The sequence below is a fragment of the Rosa rugosa genome, chromosome 5 (genome assembly GCF_958449725.1).
Source record: "Rosa rugosa chromosome 5, drRosRugo1.1, whole genome shotgun sequence".
NCBI classification, from domain to species: Eukaryota; Viridiplantae; Streptophyta; class Magnoliopsida; order Rosales; family Rosaceae; genus Rosa; species Rosa rugosa.
In genome coordinates this window covers 37,360,517-37,372,218 of record NC_084824.1, presented here as the reverse complement: position 1 = coordinate 37,372,218, position 11,702 = coordinate 37,360,517, and positions in this window count along the sequence as shown.

Here is an 11,702-nt window from a genome sequence, read left to right as displayed (position 1 = left end):
TGTCGTAGTCCGGGAGCACCTTTTGATGAAGATAAGATAGTTAAAAAGATACTCAGGGCCCTGCCAGAAAAATTTCATTCAAAAGTCACTAGCATAGAGGACTCCTTTGATATTGACGAGTATCCACTCGATGAGCTCATTGGAAATCTCAAAACCTATGAGATGAGGTTAAAACCTGAGAAGAAAAGCAAGGGTGTAGCCTTCAAGGCAGTGAAAGGCACAGAAGAGGAAGAGGAAACACTAGATCTTGCGCTACTGACAAAGGAATTTAAAAGATTTCTCAGAAGCAAGAACTCTTCTAGAAATTCGAATGCTCCCAGAAAGAATACTTATACCGGCAGTGGTAGCAATAGTGACTACACCAACAAGAGTGGAAAAGGAAACTTCAAAGGAAATCACTCAGGAAAACCTAAATGCTATGAATGTGGTGGCTACGGTCACATCTCTACTGAATGTGGAAATAGGAAGCATGAAAATAGCAACAACAAGTCTCTTCTTTCAACTTGGAGTGATGATGAGTCTCAAGAAACTGAAAACGTGGCTCTTGTATCATCACTTCTACCTGATTCAGATAGTGACGAGTTTTTCTCTGATGATGAAACAAATGTCTGCTGCAGACAACTCTACAAAGCTTCAAAGGCAACCCTGATGAGAAACTTGAGTTTGGAAAAAGAAGTAGATTTTCTAAGAAACGAAAAAGAAAAAATGGAGCATTTATTGGAATCCTCACAATCTGCATGGAAGCTAGAGAAAGGCAAACATGTAAGTGAATCAGCAGATCTACAAGGTGACCAAGGAATAGTGACATGGAAGACTGAAAAGAATGAGTATCTCAACAATATCAAATTGTTGGAACTGGATGTTAAAGGACAACAAGCATTGAACTTGGAACTGTTGGCTAAAAATGAGGCCCTGCAAGAGGAGTTAAAATCGACTCAAGAAAGGTTCACCAAGTTCGATGTCGGTTCTATTGCCATGTCTAAATTGCTCGGATCAGGAAAAGCTCCTCATGACACTTGTGGGTTAGGATATACTGGAGAGAATTCCAAATGTACCAAGTTCGTAAGAGCATTAAGACCATCTGTAGAAAAGAAAGAAGTCTCCACTGATGATTCTGTCAAAATTGTGAAGGAAGGTCAACCAAATCAAAACTTTCAGGTAAAACTTGACCAAGAGTCTCCCACTGGTCAGAACAGGTACACAAACTCTAGAACTTTTATTCCTACTTGTCATCACTGTGGTAAGATAGGCCATATCAGACCTAGGTGTAATGGAAGATTTTCAAACTCATAGCTTTCTCAAGAAAAATGCACTGTTGAATCTCTAAGTTTTGAACTTAAAGAACAAAAAGAACTCATTAACAGATTAACTGAAATTGTTTCGACCTTCCAACTGAAAGAAGAAAAGTTGTCTGGACCAAGAAAAATGAAAGTAAATGCCTTCAGTCTTATGTTGATAAAACTAATGATACATGCCTTTTCGCTTGTGCAAGCAAAACTCAACAAGGCTCTCACATTGAGGTAACTTGTTTGGTAGCCTTGACTGCATTAGCTGACAAGAGACGAGATTTCTGGTATGTCGATAGTGGCTGCTCTAGACACATGACTGGAGACAAAACTTGGTTTGCTTCCTTTGAAGATGAGAACACAACTGGATCAGTCACGTTTGGAGATGGAAGGAAAGCAAATATTCTAGCTCGAGGTACAGTGAACACCCCAGGTATACCTAATCTTAAAAATGTGTTATTTGTTGAAGGCTTAACTGCAAATCTGATTAGTGTAAGCCATTTGGCTGATGACTATGAAGATGTGTGGTTTAACAAACAGAGATGTTTGGTCTTAAATCAGAAAGGAGAAGGTATCATGGGAGGTAAGAGATCTTTTGATAACTGTTATCATATTCAAGCTAATGAATCTTCTAGATTGCAGCCTTGTTTATCTGTAAAAACCACAGAGGAGACCTTTGAACTTTGGCACAAAAAGATGGGACATGTAAACTATCAAGACTTACTCAAACTATCTTCCAAGCAATGTGTCCGAGGCTTACCAAAATTAAAGGTCAAAACTGACAAGATATGTGGAGACTGCAAAGTTGGAAAGCAAACAAAGGCTCCTCACAAGGTGGTGAATTCTGCAACTACCACAAATGTATTGGAAATGTTACACATGGATCTCATGGGACCAACTCAATCTGAAAGTATTGGAGGTAAGAGCTATATGCTAGTAGTTGTAGATGATTTCTCAAGATACACCTGGGTAAATTTCTTAAAAGACAAGAATGAAACGTTTAAGTCTTTTAAAAACTTGAGTCAAAAATTGATCATTGAAAAGCAGTCATCAAATACTAGCATAGTGAGAGTAAGATCAGATAATGGTACTGAATTTAAAAATGCCTCCTTCTCTAACTATTTTCATGAGCTTGGTGTGTCGCATGAGTTCTTAGCTCCAATCACTCCACAGCAAAATGGCATTGTGGAAAGGAAAAATAGGGTATTGCTGGACATGGCTCGAGTAATGTTGCATGCTGTAGGTTTAAGCACAAACTTTTGGGCTGAAGCTATCAGTACTGCTTGTTATACAATAAACAGAGTATTTTTCAGACCAGGTACTGTTCAAACAGCTTATGAGCTGTGGAAAGGTAAAAAGCCAAATGTTGGACACTTTCATATTTTTGGCAGTCCGTGCTACATCTTACGAGATAGAGAGCACCTTGGGAAATTTGATGCTAGAAGTGATGATGGTGTGTTCCTGGGATATTCTCTAAACAGTAGAGCTTATAGGGTTTACAATAACAGAACTCGAGTTGTTATGGAATCCATTAATGTCTCTATTGATGATCAATGTGTAAAACAGGAAGAATCATTTGCAGATTCATCACCCTCCTCTATCACACCACCACTAAACGCAGAAGCTTCAACTGATGAAGAGGAAGAGGAAATCCCTGACGGCATTTTTGAACCAGCTCCCATCCAAAGGAAAGGGTTCAAGCAAGTTCAAAAGGACCACTCCTCTCAAGATATCATCGGAAATCTGACAGATGGACCGACAATAAGAAGAAAAGCTGCAGCTCAGGTAAGTACTTCTGAGGTAAGTGAAGGGAATGTATTACTGTGCTTTATTACTGAAAATCTACTAAGCATGAACATTATATCTCATTTTGGTTTTGTGTCCATCGTTGAACCAAAAAATATTAAGGAAGTCTTGTTAGATGATAACTGGATTAGTGCCATGCAGGATGAGCTAAATCAGTTTACTAGGAATGATGTGTGGTACTTGGTACCTCGACCTAGTAAATGCAATGTTATAGGAACCAAGTGGATTTTTAGAAACAAAAGTGATGAAAGAGGGAGTGTGATTAGAAACAAAGCTAGACTAGTTGCTCAGGGATACTCTCAGGTTGAAGGTCTTGACTTTGACGAGACATTTGCTCCTGTAGCTAGATTAGAATCAGTTAGATTACTTCTGTCTGTAGCATGTCATCTCAGGTTCAAATTGTTTCAAATGGATGTCAAAACTGCTTTTCTGAATGGGAACCTTCAGTAAGAAGTTTATGTGGAACAGCCTCCAGGTTTCCAAGATCCACACAACTTAGATCATGTCTACCACCTTAAGAAAGCTCTGTATAGGCTAAAGCAGGCTCCCCGAGCTTCGTATGAGAGGCTCTCCACTCATCTTGTGGGAAAAGGGTATGCTAGAGGGTCTATTGATAAAACACTGTTTGTAAAACGAACCAAAAATGACATTATCATTGCCCAAGTATATGTTGATGACATTGTTTTTTGTTCCACTTCCAGATACTTTGTCAAAGAGTTCCAATCTGTCATGGAAAGTGAATTTGAAATGAGCATGTGTGGTGAACTAACTTTTTTTCTTGGACTGCAAGTAAAGGAGATGGACACAGGCTTGTTTCTCTCTCAAACAAAATACGCTGAGAATCTGATCAAGAAATTTGGTCTTGAATCTAAGAAGACAGTGAGCAATCCCATGAGTACCACTACTAAGCTGAGCAAAGACCAGGATGGGAAATCAGTTGATCACACACTGTATCGTAGTATGATAGGCAGCCTGCTCTATCTCACTGCCAGCAGACCTGACATCTCTTACAGTGTGGGAGTATGCACTCGCTTTCAAGCTAACCCTAAAGAATCACACTTGGAGGCTGTCAAGAGAATCATTCGCTACATATCCGGTACAGTTAACTGTGGAATTTTCTATACCTTTGACACTAATGTGGAAATTGCAGGATATTCTGACGCTGACTGGGGAGGAAACTTAAAGGATAGAAAAAGGCACTTCAGGGGGATGTTTCTTCATTGGCAACAATGTGGTTGCCTGGCATAGCAAGAAACAAAATTGCATCTCTCTATCTACTGCAGAAGCTGAGTAAGTTACAGCTGGGAGTTGCTGCACGCAAATGCTTTGGATGAAGCAAATGCTTCATGATTATGGCATCCCTCAAGGTAAGTTGTCTATTTTCTGTGACAATACTAGTGCCATCAACATCACAAAAAATCCTGTTCAACACTCTCGAACAAAACACATTGATCTTCGCTATCACTTTATTAGAGATTTGGTTGAGCAGAATATACTTGAGTTAAGTTTTGTGCCCACTGAAAGTCAACTTGCTGATTTGTTCACTAAGCCTCTTGACACTGCTAGGTTTGAGATGTTAAGAAATGCATTGGGGATATGTTCTAAGTGTTAAGGCACTCTAATGTCTGTCCACTGTTGAGAGAGAACATTGTGATCTTAGTATACCTTGACCACTATCATTAGTGACTTGTACATATATTATGTGCATTGTTGTCATGTCTTATTCTGGACAAAAATTGTGTACTCATGTTTAGTATCTTATTCAGTTAATTCTCACATGCACTTTCACTTGTAGCCTATGTGGTGGCATGCTCCTTGTTTACTGTCAAAAGAGATTCGGTGAAATAGGTGAACTGCTTAAAATGCTCAAATGATTCATTCCCTCTTCTCAAAGTAATCAGGTCCTAGTTGTGGTGAACTTTCTAGGATTTGTAAGAAACGAGAATGGATAACTACATCCCATCTCTCCGAGTAATCAGGCCTTAGTTGTGGTGAACTTTCTAAGGTTTGCAAGAAACGAGTTGGTGAGTGATCTTTGCACGTAAAATAAAATAATGCAGACAATTACTCGAGACTCTCTCCATGGAGCATCCTTGTTATGTTTAGTACCCTAAGAACATCTGTTTTGGGAGTTGCTGAGAAGAGTCTTATTACATGAGTTCTAACTGTCACAAAATAAAAGAAGTCTATGACTCAAATAAAATACGTGCTTGGGAACAATGTTTCTTACTCCTTCTAAGGAGAAATCATGAGCTTAGTTCACATGGTTAGTTCTCTTACTTCACTCCTTCTCTCTGTCACTAAACTTGTTTCTAAGCCCCACATACTGGTTCTACTCACTTTTATCACAAGTTTACTCCCTAAGGTCTGAATATGAGTACCAATTCACTTTGTTGATAGAATACATCATGCTTCGTGCTCTGAACTATGTTCATTTCACTACGTGATTTGTGCTCTCTGTGATTAAACTATGCTATTTTTTCTCTCTTTGATATGACATATGCATTCATTGCCTTGATACTTAGCAAAGGAAACGATCTTGTGACATAATTGCAGATTATAAGAATATTTTTGTCTCTTCGTTTTCTTCCTTGATTGCCATCTGGTTGCACTTAATTTCCATAATGATTAAGCCTAAGTTGAGGGGGAGACGTTCTCTACATGCGTATATCTAGGAAAAATAACTTGTCATAACTCCTCTCTCCATTTGAGATGCTATCCCAATCGGTGTGTTCTTTGGTTTTCCCTAAACCTACTAATTCAATATATATAGCCTCTCTTGTCTCCCTCGGATTTTACTCTTGGTTGTCTCTGTGTGCAGGTTCTTTCAAAAACTGGTTCTATCACCATGGTTCGCACAAAGATCACTACTCGCCTTGGTGGACACCGGCGACTTCCTCCTCCAGAGGACGGCCGTCAGGCCGCTGCAAGGGCTGGCATTCTCCATCCTGGCATGCACCGTGAACGAAGTCGCAGTCCTTCTGGTCGATCTCCATCCCCTGATCCCTCTCGCTACTCCTCTCTTCGAGATGCTATCCTCGTGGCTGATTGGAGAATCGCCTGTATCACAACTGACATGGATGACATGCACTCTCTCCTCGTTCGCACCAACCATACTCTCAAGGAAGTCCTCAAGGAAATCCGAAACATACAGCGTCACCCTCCTGGGTTTGACGCTCCTGGTCCGTCCATGCATGTCCCGGAGGAAGATGAACAGGAGGAAAGCAAAGGTTCCATGGACACCGAGGAGTATCGGGACACAGTGACAAAACTGCTGGAGGAGTTTGATGTTCCTTCCCATTCAAAGGGGGAGAAGTAATTTCCATCTTTTCATTTCTGTTTCTGCATTTAAATTTTTCATAAACAATAGTTACTTTGGTTTTTGGTTTGTAAGTGCATAAGCACAGACCTCGTGGGATGCTTATTTTTGGATGATTACTTGTATTACTATATTGTGATATTTGTCTTGGTGGCTTGGATCTGGAAAAGGATGGAAACTGATTCCTTAAATCCAAGCAAACCTCTTCTTTATAATTAGTGCATATCTGAAACGATTAACATGCAGGGGCAAAAAGATGGAAAAGTCATGTGTTGAATGGGAATGCCCAAAGGGGGAGATTGTAAGTATATTGGACCATTCCCTTCAACACATGACTTTCCTAAGATCTCAAGGACAACAGACATGCAAAGAATTAGGAGGGTATCTCTCCTAAGTGTTCGGTGACTTAAAGCAAGTAAAAGAAGATCGCACAATCAAATCATGACGAGAAATTCAAGGAAGTTAATCCACTGATCTTGAGATAGAGGTGTCTTTAATACATATCATATTTGCATGATTCTAAATTGATATGCATTGATTTTAATTGATATCAAAATGTCACGCCCCGGATTTTGAATGATAAATTCAAATCCGAAACCTGAATAATTACAATTACAAAAAAACCAAATCTCGAAACTTCGAGTTCATTATTACAATTCACTCTCACAATATATTATAAAGCTCAAATGAGCATAACACACCTCACAACTTACAATTGTTGTAAAACTCTAACAATTGCTCTAACCGCACGATCACCGTCCTGGTTCTCCTGTCCTGTAGGATTACCCGCTACACAATTTGAATAGTGTACCGGGAGTTGCAACAACACAAAACCCGGTAAGCTTTTTACAGCCAGTATGAGTAAACAAGAAAGAACTGTTGATTTATTAGATTTCAAGACTACCACAAACCCACGTTACTTTCTCACTCTCATATATATATATAGACACTTATGAGTTACTCTCAATTTAGCTCATAAGATCACTCACTCTCATATATATATGTAGACACTTATGAGTTACTCTCAATTTAGCTCATAAGATCACTCACTCTCATATATACATATAGACACTTATGAGTTACTCTCAAATTCGCTCATAAGATTTCCCAACATTTGGTAGACAGACTCATATATATATATAGACCCTTATGAGTTACTCTCAATTTCCCTCATAAGGTTACCATATATATATTGACACTTATGAGTTACTCTCAATTTCACTCATAAGGTCACTCCACATTTGGCAGACAGACTAGAGCTCTAACTGAACGTAACCACTCGTCCGGCCACAGACGTGATTACGATTTAATACTATTAATAACCACCAGCCCGGTACGAGAGCGTGATTCACTAATAGATGCCATGGTCACCTCGTGACCTAGTGATCTCCACAGATCACAACAATTTATTGTTCCTCAACAATAAAACTCAACACCTCTCACAATATATTGTTTCTCAACAATAAACTCAATACCTCTCACAATATATTGTTTCTCAACAATAAACTCAACACAACTCCAACAATACATATTATTTCACGTAATAATATATATACAGACATTCACACAGGAATGTCTAATACACCAACAATAGTTCATATGATTGCAAAATAAAGCAATTAAATATATTGGGTTCGTAATATGAACCACGTGAGGTTTACTCACCTCTAATCCAGCTGCGTCTTCTTAACAGCTCCATTAACAATCTCACGAATCGTCCGCCAAATAAATCCATCGATCACCTAATCCAATAATGATCTTAACTTAGCCAACAACTCAAAAGCACACATATACGGAAATCCAACGGTCGGATTCTAATTTAATGATGATCCAACGGTCAGATCGAATTTATACGATGATCCAACGGTCGGATCCTCACGGATCGCCCTTAGGATCATCCTCCAAAATTATCATTAAAGACTCAGATCTTCTTGAATCACTCTAACAAACATCTCCATAAAATTATATGAAAATCCGACGGTCAGATTCTCACGAATCGCCTTCCGAATCACTATTTCTCAATTATACGAAGATCCAACGGTCGGATCTTCGCCCGTGACCTCACAAAGTCACCGGGACAGTCATACGATCAACATATCCAAAATTGAAGCAAAACCGATGGTCAGATCTTCACAGATCGTAAACCGAAGATAAACGTAAAAACGTTAAATAGTAACGTCAAAACGAAAATCCACTATTTATCAACTTTTTTTAACATGACCATGTTATATATCAAAACGCTCGTATGGATGCATAGATAATCGCCTAGATAATGAAAACTCGAAATATGGTCTGATGCGCCGCCACAAGCGGTGGTCAGTGGGCGGTCAACGCGGCGGTCAACGCCGGTCAACCACCTCAGATGGCAAAGTGACCAACTACAAACTGGTTCAAAATGAAAGGGTGGTCGACTTTCATACCTGGAGCTAAGCCTGGTTCGGCCTAGATCGTCCTAAATCAAGCGTTGAAGTTGGATTAATCTCGTGCGTCTGATCAGATTCCAGATTGAATCAGGGACGTCGAAATCTTCAACTCGTGATCTTTCACTCCACACTCCAAATCGTCAAGCAAGGCCTATATGGGGATGATCAGGGGGAGGAGGAGATCACGAAAATGGGGAGGATCGGCCCGTGCAACGCCGGCACGGCCAAGATCCGGTCGGGTCGAATGCTAGGCTCTGGGGGGCTTCGATCCACGTCTGGGGGCAGAGGCGGTGCAAGGGGAGGCCACCAGGCGGCTGGGCGTGGCACGGCGAGTCCGGAGAGGGCCGGGTCGTGGCCGGAGGACGCCGGAGGAGGGAGATGGGTCCGGGTCGGGTCAGTCGGGTCGGCTGCGTAGGGAGGAGAGAGAACGGAGGAAACCGGGGGCCAAAATGCAAAATTTGCATTTTTTCGTCCTTAATGAATAAATCTGATATTTTTCCTATTTATAGAAAATTCCCAATTTTCAAATATTCATAACTTAATCATACGAACTCCGAATATTGCGTTCCACATGTCCACGAACTCGTATCGACGAGCTCTACAACTTTCATGAAGGGAGTTTTCCCAAATTTTGAACGTATAAAAAGTCAACTTTGTTGACCCCCTAAAAACGTTCGTTTTCGAAAATAAAATCGTTCGAACTAATTCCACAACTTCTCCAAGCTTCGTACTCGCTCCTACTATCGTGAAATCATTTCTAAAAATCCACGGAATTTAATTTGGATTTTCCGGGGTATTACAGTCTACCCTCCTTAAAGAAATTTCGTCCCGAAATTTGAGCGTAAGTCAATTCCTCTCGATTAAGGTTGACCTAACCATCGAATATCCATCTTTCCCAAAGCTGTAGTAATCTACAAAGCCTCAACCCTTGTATAAAAATACATTCCTATGGCCACTAAATCCTTTCATCACAAACGTAAACGCACAACACAATTGTTCAACATCAATCCACATCAATTACACAAAATCATCACATGGATCATCTCATAGATCCTCACATAGATCTTCACATAGATCATCACATAGATCTTCACATAGATCATCACTCTGTACTGGCATACAAGCACAGTAAACACTCTCACAAAGTGTTTCGCTACTCAATTAGCATCACGGTAAATCTCCATAGTAAAACTTAAGATGCATCACTCAAAACAAATCATCCCCAAAAGCACGCCAATAAATTATGTCATCCAATGATGATGACTTGGGCTTGCTCAATCCTTGGGTTAAGCACTAGGGCTGGCCAATTGGGCCGAAGAAACCGAACCATCCAAATTTCGAACCGGCCCAAACCACTTTGGGTTTAACATTTGGGCCTACTATTCGGGCCGAACAATTGGGCTTACTATTTGGGCCTACCAATCGGCCCACCAACTTCCAGCTCGGCTACGGTATGAAATTGTACATACCGTATATACGTATACATACCGTACAGATCGTGTATACGTATGCATACCGTACAACTGTATATACGTATGCATACTGTACAGACCGTATATACGTATGTATACCGTACATACCGTATATACGTCCGTATATCAAGCATATACGAGACCCAAAAATATTTGTAAGAGGTAGGGTTCGAACTCCCGACCTCAAACACGAAGGTTTTGCTCCCAACCACTGAAGCAAGAGCTGCCTTCATTAATATATGCTCACGTGTTATATTTATTATGTCATAAGCGACATAAATAAAATAACGGGGGAGGCAAGGTTCGAAACCTCAACCTGCCGCACGAAACCTTTGTCCCCCAACCACTGGAGCACAAGCTGTGCTTAATATAATGTGTACAAATTTTATACTTATTATGTCATAAACGAACATAATAAAAATAAACAAGAGGCGAGGTTCGAACCTCAGACCTCTTGTACACGAACTGTACACTCAACCACTCGAGCACGGCTGCTCACGTTATTATCCATACCAATCCTTTTATTTAAACCAACTGTTTCAACTGTTTCAACAATTCGGCCCAAAACATCCAAGACTGTTGCAGAAACCCAGCCCAACGTATCCAAAACTGTTACAGAAATCCGGCCCAACTCATCCAAAACTGTTTCAGAAACTCGGCCCATCATGTCCAAAACTGTTTCTGAAACTCGGCCCATCAGGCCTCCACCCACAGCTACAGTGATGCCTTGATCCGAGACAGGCCCAAGTACGGCCCACTTGTGTCACGGCTTATCCCTTCCGTGATTTACGGCAGTCAAATCTGCTTTCGGCTAAAGCTGTCTGCCACAGCATCTCGAGGTTCGGCCTGTCCCCTTACACGCTCTCCACGCGCCAACAACTTTTCCGGGTTTTCGGATGACTTTAATCCAACGCGTGGATTCAAATTCTGAGATCGTTCATCCAACGGTGGAGATCTGCTCACCTTGTTCTATAAATAGGTGCATTCTGGGGAAAAACTGTTCACTCCAAAAGAAAAGAAATTTTCTTCCGAGCTCAAGCCTTTCTCTCTCAACTCTTCAGCCTTTCTCTTCTCAAATCCTTTCTTCATCAATTTCAATCCTTCTCTTCTGATCTTCTCTCCCATCTAGTTGATTCAATCCCATCTTTCCTCTGAACTTTCAGATCTTCAATCTTTTCCTCCAAATCTTCAATCCTTCTTTCTCAGATCTTTTCTTCCATTTGAAGATTCGATCTCATCTTTCCTCTGAGAATCTCAGATCTCCAATCACCAGTTCAACAACTCCAATCCTTCTAACAAAATCTCCCTCAAACACTAAACCATGTATTCCTCGATTTCCACATCCTCTCACCCCATGACCCAAGAGCCACGAACTCTGCAACTAATGGAGCTCCAA